Source organism: Melitaea cinxia, chromosome 14, assembly GCF_905220565.1.
Source record: "Melitaea cinxia chromosome 14, ilMelCinx1.1, whole genome shotgun sequence".
Lineage (NCBI taxonomy): Eukaryota > Metazoa > Arthropoda > Insecta > Lepidoptera > Nymphalidae > Melitaea > Melitaea cinxia.
In genome coordinates, this window is record NC_059407.1 from 6194294 (window position 1) to 6206354 (window position 12061).

Sequence of the window (12061 nt, forward strand, 5' to 3'; positions counted from 1 at the left end):
TTCCGTACCTCAAAAAGAAAAAACGGAACCCTCATACGATCACATTGTTGTCCGTCTGTCTATCAAGACCCTTTTCCTCAGGAACGCGTGGAGGTATCAAGCTGAAATTTATATAAAATACTCAGATCTACTGTCCCTTAGAGCTGTGAAAAAATCAAACTTCTAATCCAACGCAATCAAAAGATTAAACCATGTATGCTGTAAATTTTGACACTCGCAAGGGAAACAAAACCTTCAGGGTACTTCCCGTAAACTCAGAACCTTGAAATTTTATACGAAGCCACGTCTTATAGTACAGATATAGGAAGAATTGCGAAAAGCATAAATTTCTTATTAGTTACATCATAATTATAATAAAAATATCTTTAATAACTTTTGTACGCAACCTTCGGTGCGCGAGTCCAACTTGCACTTGGCCGTTTTTTTTTTACATTTAAAAACTGAACACTACATAATCGGTTACTGTCTTAATATAAAAAAGGATTTAAATAATATAGTTGTTACTTCGACAAATATTTACCTGTATATTCGTATCGACTATTCGAGCGTTTAAGGCTTTATATAAGACTACATAACATTATGTAAGCTCAGCTCGCAATAACAACAGTTTCGTACGTGTAATGTATTGTTCTTGTTTACAGCTAAGCGAACCGTACATTGTTGTGGTTACGCGAGATGCAATACATTGTTTCTCTTTGATTGTTTTTTTTTGAAACTATCTAACGACTAATTGCTTTGCTACAATTGATTAGTGTAGGTAATATAAATACACCCGAATCATGCTGGCAAGTAGACTCAATAAGTAAAAAATATATGTAGTATCAGGAAAACCAACGTCCTGTGTTTCCTTTTATATTCTTAATTCCTTACTTCTCTCAAACTATGTACATATGTTTAAAATTAATTCTACTTTATCGTAAATACATCTGCTTTTTAATGTGCTTAACTGCTTTACTTTAACTATGACTGATAAAGAAAATCGTCATAAATCTGTAAATATCAGAAACTGCAATAATTATTATAGGTACTAAGGTCTTGTATATATTGGGACTTTAAGGGGAAGAGAGAAGAAACTGTATTTTTTAAAAATCATCTCTTCAGGGTTTGATAATAATATCTACTACAAGTATCTTTGTAAAGACTTTTTCTGCCTATTTGAATATTAAAAAATATATAACTGTGCTAATATTATAAAGAGGAAAGGTTTGATTTTTGTTTTTTTTTTATAGTGAATAAACTTAAAAATCTAGACTGATTTTAAATTAAAAAACAGTTAAAAACTTGTAATAATGTATGAGCGATGTAAGCAAAAAAATTAGTCTAATATATATAAAAATTTCGTATCACGATGTATGTGGGCGATAAACTTCGAAACTACTGAACCAATTTTTATCATATTTTGTAAGCATCTGTAATTTGGTCCAACTTAGGAGATAGGGTAGTTTTTATCACAATTGGACCCGATAGGTGGCGCTGCTATTAGTATGTACGCAATCAAGTTTAGTTTTTTTCTGTTTTCCGGGTAGGACAACGTCTGCCGAGTCCGCTAGTATAAATATAAAAGTTACATTCGTGAGTAGATAGATGATAGATACTTACGACATCAATGAGCACAAACTCATCTGTTCTAACAATGTTTTAATTTAACTTGATTACGCAATAATTTATTTCATAAAACTTTAATTATATATACAACAAAAACAATGAAACCAAAACCAGAAACCGTGGTGCATTCAATGTGTCGATAAACGCGTCGTAAAATTGCCACGTGGACACGGAATATCATTCACTTGTACCTACAACTAGTATAAACAATAAGGTAATTTAAAAGGTACGTGTGTGTGTAATTAACGAATCCGATATCGCTAACAAAATACTAGACAAAATATATTAATAGTTTACTTTATTTATTGTCAAATCTCATTAATAAAATCACGTTAGTAACAATTAAAGCGTGTAGGTATGTGTAGGTATAACTTCATACGCTTACAATTCTAAGTAAAGTTTCATAAACTGCTTATTTAAAAAAAAAACTATAAAAAATATATAATTTAAACGATTTAAAAAATATATATAAACTCTTTTCTACTTGTTTCCTAATAAACATAAACCTGGATGGATATTTGTATAATTACACTGACAGCTTTCTTTGGTCTATCGCATTATATTCGATCTATTGCCTTCCAAGTGGATTTAGATACAAAAAAAATAGATAAATATACACGAAAAATGACAATGTACACGATTTGTACACTTGACATCTATATATTATAAGAATGCAAAAGTAGATTTGACATTATCTCGTAAACAATTGTCACTTTAAATAGGCTTATATAATAGTAAATCATGATATAAAAATATATGTATATATGTATTCTGTGTGTAGTAATATAGTAATATTACGCTATACTGTGTCTGTGTATGTTAACTGTGTCTTTGAGTCGACGTGCAGCGGAAGTGACGCCCCAGTCACCTCGTGCATTGTGTACCAAATAACCAATGTTATCTATGTTCTATTTTTAGTTAGCTATAGTGAATGTTGCATGACATGGTTAACAACAAAAGGGCTGACATCCTTTTATATCTTGATGTCTTCACGTCCTCTGATTTAGATGACAAAGGTCCTTACCTAATTAAGAGACTATAATTATCGAATCACTATAGTATGCATTGAAACTACACTAGATATTAATTCCGTTGTGCTAAAAATCGCTATTGAAAGCCTTTTTTTTTACAAACATAACATTCGTCGTAAAATAGCTTCTCATTCAACTGTTCTATTTCTTTATTTTAATACGTTGACAGCCTGCACAATGGACAATGTCACCATTTTTTTAAAATAAATTTTGCATTTTTAATAATTGTTGCATGTATATTCGTAATCATCTAGGTATATGACACATAAAAAATTCTATTCATTCATTAAAACTAGACACTAGAGAAGTTATAAAAATCTCTACTCAAATATCAAAATTTACTATAGGTTTAGATACATTTAGGTAATTTGATTTTGTTATGTAATGGGGTGTAACATCCTTTAGGAAAAAATCACTTATACTTACTTTATTTCTTACCCCGCCATAACAACTTTTTCATGAAAAATAAAACCCAACTCCAAAGCAAAAACAATCACAAATTCCCACTCGCTAACGTATGAAACGAGAATTTAATAACAAAATAATTAAAAATCTCCCGCGACCGTGGTTGCTGTAAAGTATCCGAAACGTTGGGCATTTAAAAAACTTAATAAACCGCGATAAAATCCGAAAAAGTTGTTTCATTTAGAAAAAAAAACTATTTATTTGTGTCGTAATACATATATAAACGTTATATACTCATAAACAAAATCAATAATAAAAACTTTAAATACTTATAAAAAAATTTATCAAACCAAATACCACGTACCTACAATTTTTTTTATCTGAAACGATTGTACTTTATCAATAAGTACGTTTTAAGTACATTTATTTACTCAGTGCGTAAATAAAATACTAATCAAAGTGTACAAGGAGTGTGTAATTTGCCATGACGCTAACATAGTCAAGACAGCAACAGGATGAATACATATAATTTTTTCCAGTCGTCTCCGTTCATAGTACATAAAAAATATAACTCATCGTTAGATTAAGATGCTAACTTCCCCAAACAGAAAATTAAAATAACAATTTTAAATTCTACCTTTATACTAATTCTGCACTCTCTGTGTGGCTACGGCATTAAAGAATATAGCCATCCCCTCTCTCCCCATGGGTGTCGTAAGAGGCGACTAAGGGATAACACAGTTCCACTACCACCTTGGAACTTATAAAGCCGACCGATGGCGGAATAACCATCCAACTGGTGGCTTTGAAATACACAGGCCGAAGACGAGCAGCAGCGTCTTCGGTGCGACAAAGCCAGCCTTGCTATCACCAACCCTCCCTCGTGTGTGTTGCCCAGCGTGGTGACTATTGGCAACACACACAAATTTACGCAATTTTTGGCGCGAACTTGTGGAGACCTATGTCCAGCAGTGGACTGCAATATGCTGAAATCTGATGATGATGACTCATTCTGCTATTTTTAGTTAGTTAATCGGAGATCTGAGAACCGGCCAACATCTATTTTTCATAACCCTAAGTTGTAAGAGGGGCTGATTAAGGGGGTTAATTACATACATGGCAAATACACGTTTGTGGGGTCAGCTAGGTATACAATATATTAATATAATCTTTATGAATAACTTAACGTAACATAAAAACGTCATGTTTATTCATATAACGCTATCAAATATATGCGGCAAATAATTCTTTTTATACAAAAAATAAATAAGCTAAAATTACAGAGAAAATAAATAAATCCAAAATATGTATAAAAATAGCGGAGCAACACGTATCGCGTATGTGTTATTTCACCACCAAGAAATCGTTCCACTTGTAAAATGTGTTTAAAATACTTGAGTACACATTAATATTTTACATCGTATCAATAGTTCTACAATTTCGATCGTCCATGTATAGCAGTCGTGGCCGAGCGGTTAAGGCGTCTGACTAGAAATCAGATTCCCTCTGGGAGCGTAGGTTCGAATCCTACCGACTGCGAACTTCTTTTACTTAACGAGAAACTATTATTTTTTATTAAACTGTAAATGTAACTTATCAATAAAATTAAAATTTATTGAAGTTTTATATCGTATCTACCAATAATTTTTTTAATAAATAAGTTATCATACAAAATCACTACCCATTTATTTATAAGCGACAAAATTAAATGGAAATTCAACACAAGGCAACAACGCGTCGTTTGAAAATTACAAACTATACAAATGTCTTTCTCATGTCTACCTACTATTTGATATTAAAATAGCTGCACGAACAGCATTACACAAACATAACTCAGAACAACAAAACTAACAGGCTTCCCACTCATTGATCGGTCGGAAGATGGCCGTTCCAGCCAACCAGGCTCTCATTAAGCCTGCACGTGCGTCGCCCACGGCATTGCATACTTTTACCAGGGTTGCGACACAGCTCGAAGTAAAAGTGCGGATCGTCGAGCTCAAAACGAAAATATTTGAGAATATAACATTCACAAAACAACCGAGCTACGTTAAGCGAACAAGTTTCTTATCTCTCCATTAAGTTCTACAAATACATTCGTAATGAGATTATGCCGAAAAAACAACGTAACGCGAATAAAAACACAATTTGCAACTGAAATGAAACACTAAACCACATTAGCTCCGGCCAACTGCCACCCCTGTGCAAAATAACTTTTCGTCATGGGATTACGAGTCCGGACCAGGGATTTAAGGTTTCATTACTTTGTTTCTTTTCTCCCCGTTGCCCCTACTATTGCTACCAAAATACCTATACATTATATCTAATTATAAACAATCTTAAAATATTATAAGTGAAATATTATATATAACTTTAAATATAAGTAAAATAAATCAGTATGACGTGCTTCTTTTCACACCGTTTCACTAAATTACAATTTTTTCCTATATTTCACGTTATCTCAAACTAAAAGTAAAAAATAAATTGAAAACATAGTTCTTAGTTCTCACTACACCTATTTTTATATTGATTTATATTATTATTATATTTAGTAAATATCCCTTATATAAATAAATATTTTATATGAAATATAATACAATAAAATGTATCAAGAAATGTAAAATACATTTATTATATATCTTACATGTTGAACTTGAATAAGATTGAATTCGAGAAACTGTAGTAACTTTAAATTTCCCCTTATAGAAAAGTGAGGCTATAGAGTCAAGTTGGGGACGGAAAGCGTAGCGAGGCGAGACCTCTAATGTACCAATATTGCGGACGAAATGAATATATTCGGCCCCTCCCCCGGAGGGCCAGACAAGTGCACGTTTTGATTAAGTCACCGATATGAATGTATGGAGGCCCAAATTAGGAGGGATAAAATGGATGCACTCATATAAGAGTTTATATCCTTGGTATATCTTTGTTTCGTAATTATATGTACATTTTAGCATAAAGTATACATATAATTGTGTTTGCTAAAACTGAACATACAGATATATATATATATATACATATAAGATATATATATATATATACGGTCGAATTGAGAAACCCCCTCCTTTTTTGAAGTCAGTTAATAAGTGAACAACTTTTGTAAAAATTTGTGAGAGCCCTTAGACCTGTTTAATTCGGCCCTATCGAAAAATACGTCCTAAGCGGACGCCTACTAACTATAAACTACCTCCCAGCTAAATTTCATTCTTATGCGTACAGCGATTTTTGAGATTTCCTGATAAGTCAATGACCTAAGGATTTTATATACATAGAAGATGTTATATATATAAAAATTTAACTTTCACTGTAAGCTATTATCAAATTGGACTTAAGGAATTTAAATAATAGTAAATATAGATAGCAATTGTCATTTTTTTATAGACAAATATTAATATTTAACTAATAGTTACGAATAGCTGCTACCGCGCAGTTGCATAACACTGTAATAAAATGTATCAAAGAGTTCAGTATTGGAAATAAAAACCAAATATCTAAAACGCATAAAAAACTAAAACAAAGTTTGTGTGCAAAAGTTGACAGTTGTTCCCATTCCGACCAATCCTTACTACAGTACGTCCCAAGTGTCTCGCTAATACTCCATATGGCGTTACACAGTCTGCTACGAACAAATAACCAACACTAAATGATCTTTGACCGTAACGTGTACAATAGTCACAGGAACGGTTCAAGTTATGATGGTTTAATATTCATAACATTGCAAGGGCGGAAAAACTGATGCAATGCCATGTGCATGCATTAGGGACGATGAGACAATCGGACACCAGTCGAGTCGATTAGTTCAAACAACTGGCCTCTGTGTACGATATTACGGGACATTACTTAATTAGACAATCCGTGTAAAACACATATGTATGTAGCTTTACTTTTTTATTCTAATCTAATTTATGATGTGGAAGCTATGATTGCCCTATATAGTATGTATGCCCTATAATATGCCCTATATGTAAGCTGTGTGGCTACGACAATAAAGAATAAGCCACCCCCTCTCTTCCCGTCGGTGTCGTAAGACTAAGGGACGGTTCCACTACCACCTTGGAAATTATAAAGCCAACCGATGGCGAGATAGCCATCCAACTGCTGACTTTGAAATACACAGGCCGAAGACAGGAAGCAGTGTCTTCGGTGCGACAAAGCCAGCCCTGCGGTCACCAACCCGCCTGCCCAGCACTATAGGCATCACACATGAGTTCACGCCATTTGAGAGTGAGTGAATGATATGTATGTTAGTGCGTTTTTACTGTACTTGTGTTTATCTATATTTTATTTTAAAAAATACAAAAATTGTGTAATAATGTGGTAAATGATGTCAGGTATCTATGTCTATTTTGTCTGTAATCTCTCTTTTTCTCTCTGTATTTTGCTTTAGCACTGGAAACATATAAATGGTTTTCTCCCCGTGATATTATTTGCTTATAAGTATTACACAACGGCGCATATTTGCTTAGTGTATATCTCATTCAGACTGCACAGCATTCTTGCATATTCGCATTCAGCTCTTGATGTTTGCAAATTTCTTATGAGCGCTCATGTTTCCTGAAGTACCGTCTGTCTGGCGCCGGAAATGTGACACGCACACTTGTTACTAACTTAGACGTGTTTACTTATATTCGCTAATGAATGTATGACTTGACTTATTAATTATTATTAAAACAAAACAGTCAACTACATAAACAATTTATGTATAAAAATACAAAATTCTTTATATGATGCTTTTACTGATTTCCAGAACAACATTTCGAGAAGTCTCATCTTGTCCAAAATTTAAAATCTCGCCACATTACGAGTTATAAAGTGGGTTCCAAATATAATTTATTTGTACTAATTCTCACAGGAAATTAGCAATTGAACAAAAGTAATTTATTAATTACGGATAAATGATGATAAGTGATTAAGTTCGATTTCAGAATAATGGTATCAATTCATTTGTCAATAATTGAAGTGTTATAATTTATTATCATTTTGAACTGCAAATTCTTTCACCTTACTAATAAAGTAAACCTATTATTTGATTTTTTTAATCAATAATCAAAGAAGAAAATTAATCGTCATTTTCTTTAAACAGGTCCTCAACGTCTCAAGACTTTGGCTTATTATACCATCTCACAAAAATGTTCAACAGTTACACTAACAACAAGTATCTGCGTCTGATAAAAGCATCTCTATTCTATATAAAACGTATTATATACAACAATGTCCATTTTTTAAAGCTTAAAGAACAGTTAAACGAATGTCTAATAATTATTTGTTTTATAATTCTTTTTCTAACTGTCGTACACATTCGTGATGGATTACAAGTTATTACAACCATTCAAGTGAGTACATAGTTTAAATTTGCTGATCCCTTACAATCTACCTATATCTTCCACTTCATAGCATTAGCAAATTTGAAAATAAAGAATTTTAAACTGAACAAAACGTTTATGACATTTTCAAATACACCACAAAAATATTTCCCAGCTGGCCTAAAAAATTGCATCTTAGGTATAAAAAAAAAATTATAATAATCCATAAAGTATAGTTGAGAACACAGTATAGTTAGCTCACAACTGCGTGTTTGCAGTTCACACGGCCGTCCTCCCACGCGCCCCGCGGTTCACACCTTAGTGCTAGTTAGAAATTGGTGACGTCAACCGCTCTGAAACATTGGACAATATTTATAGACACCTAGATTGATATTAGTTTAACTTAATAATAATAAACTTAAGATTTGTTAAGAATTTCGTTGGACACTTAAACTAAACACTTACTGGTTTGCTGAAGTTTGTTTGCAATTACGACTGCACTTCTGCTATTCATAATGACAAATCTATTTGATTTCCAAAACCTTTTACTACTATAAAAGTACGATATTGTATCTAAAGAAAACTTTAATATTTTTGTTTATTAGTGATAGTTCTTCGTGTGTAATCGAAAGAAGCTACTCGTAGTAGTTTAAAAAAAACATTAATTATTATATACCGATATAAATTATAAAATATATTTCAGATCATCACTTAAAAGTGCTCCTTTTTATTCACACTTTCAGTGTATAATAAATGAGTAGGTGTTGAAAAGTGCTTTAAGTGCCTAAATATTAAGTACCTATTACAATCTTATTGCGTCGTTTTAGCTATTTGACGCTAAAGTCTGTAATTGTTTTTAAAAAACTAATATTATTAACAATAAAAACGTTTTGTATAAAGCACAAAAATATTTCATCAAACAGCCCAAAAATAATGAAGAAAATTTTTGAGAATACCAACTAATAAAAATATAAATATTACCTGAATGAAATAATGAATTGTCGATGTCATCTTACAGTATAAAGTTTTTTTAGAAGCGGAGCTAATTTGTCCACATTGTCAAATTAATATTCTTTTTCTTCTATATACTTTTTCGTCAGAAGGAAAAATAATAGGTCATTTGTTTTATATAAATTTCTAGTAGAAATAGAAAATATAAAAATTTGTATTTTTACAATTTTATAGAAATCGTACATTTATAATAGAAAGTAATAAAAATATATTTTTATTAGGCAAGCGGTGTGAGTGCGGACATGCCGGATAGGCCATTTGTTGACATATTGATGTTCACAAGAATATTGTGAAAGAAACTTCGGATCATAATGGTCGCCCTGATGTGTTTTATAGTATGAAAAATAGTTTTGTTTAGTTGACACGAAAATATAAAAGCAATCATAAAAATGCAACGTTATTAAGACGGAATCCGTGTCCACAACTTGGTGTTGACGACTGCAGTCATTTTAATCATAAAACTCTTTTGTGGTATGCAATGATTTTTATAGAAACACATGTATGTATATTGTACTTTTCGATTAAAAATTATTACCTACTTATAAATGTAATAAATCACTCGAACGCATAAAATGTAGATACATAAATTACTCTTAATATAAAAAGCAACAACTTAACAAATAATAATAAAATAATACATGAAGTAAAAAATAAAAGTAAGTAGGTAGGTATAATATTTTTCGCAGTAAATCAACGCTGAAGGCGCAGTTACGCCGCGTGCGGGAATAATGCTTAGGTACTAACGAGCACACGCGACCCGCACACGATCTGGAGAATACTTATGTTTTAATTAGGAAAACAATTCTACTAATCATTTACTTAATTATGTAGGCTAGTGGGATATACTCATAACATTATAAAAGATAGATAATATAATAAAATTTCTATATATGTATAAACTAACATAATCGAAAGTTCCTAAAGTGACTGTGGTAAATCATCGCAGAGTCATCGCATAATCATTCATACATAAAAGCAGATGATGACACCAATATCGCACAAGAGTAAATTCATAATCAAAATTACTTTGATATTGTAAATTTACTTGAAAACCAACTTTGTTATGAAAGTTCAATCATTTATAATCCTAGTAGTATTCATCATTACATAGTTTTTAAAAAAAGTCGCTTCCCGATGTCTGTACTTACTTTGATGTTTAAAACTACGCAACGGACGGATGATGCGGTTTTCTTTAGTAAATAGAGTAATTCCAGGGGAAAGTTTATAAGTATAATACACCCATAATTTAGTAACGGAACAGTACTTTTAGAGGTTCCTAATGTGATGTCGTACATAAACATGTAAGCACATTGCAAATATTTATTTTATATTTTATATTTAGTATCAGCATTGCACTAGTGCGAAGCCGGGGCGGGTCGCTAGTAATTTTATAAATTTAAAAGCTTTTATTTAGAAGTAAGTAAATACGTGTTCTAGTAGTTTTGAAATTTCAAAGTTAATAATGTGATCTAATGAATAATTTCTACGCGGACAAAACTACAGGCAGCAGCTAGTATGTAATAGTGCTATAAAATTTAATTTCAATATTCTACAAGAATATTATTATAAAGAACTATAATATTATGTTACACATTTTCGTTATATTGCTTAATGGCCCTGTGGCGCAACGGATAACGCGTCTGACTACGGATCAGAAGATTCCAGGTTCGAATCCTGGCAGGGTCGGAATTTCGTTTTGGTTTGTATTTCTTTTTATAGATTTTTTGTTATATATTTTATTTTTATTGTTGTACTAGAAAATTGATTATACAAGGTTTTCTTTTGATTAAAAATAATTATGAATTTTTTTGTGAACACAGCAATAAATGTATAAATGTGGATTAAAAATCTTATAAAAAGTAGTAATTATAAACTTGACTGAAATAACTGTATTCCTAAGTATTATATATATATTTTTATATACTTTACAGTTTTTACCTACAGAATTCTTACCTACCTATAACTGCCTATAGAATTAGAAAATTTAATAAATTCCAATTGAAAAATGCAAAAAATAAAAAACAGTTAACGCTTCTAAATCTAAACCACACAAATATTTCGTCACCTATAATAAATTATCGATATCTGTATCTCAAGATTTGTTAAGTGTCAAAATACACAAGTTGAACTAAGTATGTTTTAAGAGGTAAACATGGAATTTTAAAAAAAAATTTCATCTTTTATTATAATAAAAGTACGTTAATAACGTAAAGTGAACTAAGCAAAATTACGTATTATTGTGATATTTTTTTTTAGTTATAAATTGTTATGTAAATATGTAAAAGTAGCTATATCATACATACTTATTTATACAGAACTTATAATTACCTTACATTTAATTAAATGCATGAAATACGTAATTTAGATTCTTAAATAAAATTAATACAATCGTTTTATTTAGGAATATTTACTTCATGACCGTTCACATAACTTCAGAAACGATATCTTTAAATTTTATAATAGGAGGTTATTTTAATATATGTAAATACTTTACCAGAATACCAGCTGTTCGACTATTTATGTGAGCTTATCAGTTGAGGTCAAGAGCGCGCCTTCCGCTCGACTGCGATAAGCGACCGCAGCATCCACGGCCTTAGTTTATTTATACACGGTATCAAGTTTGAAAAACACCGATAGTGTCTCCATGGTATGGTTTTTGTCGAATGTGTCGCTGAGCAGATAAGAATATTTGAAGATGTATGGCGTAGT

The 12061-nt window shown here is 31.4% G+C and overlaps 2 non-coding genes across 2 annotated transcripts; both read left to right on the forward strand.

Moving 5' to 3' along the window:
• The first annotated feature begins 4498 nt into the window (after positions 1 to 4498).
• Trnas-aga lies at positions 4499 to 4580 on the forward strand. The gene has a single exon. It is a non-coding gene; the product is annotated as a tRNA-Ser (tRNA).
• Positions 4581 to 10965: 6385 nt separating this feature from the next.
• Trnar-acg lies at positions 10966 to 11038 on the forward strand. The gene has a single exon. It is a non-coding gene; the product is annotated as a tRNA-Arg (tRNA).
• Positions 11039 to 12061: the final 1023 nt, after the last annotated feature.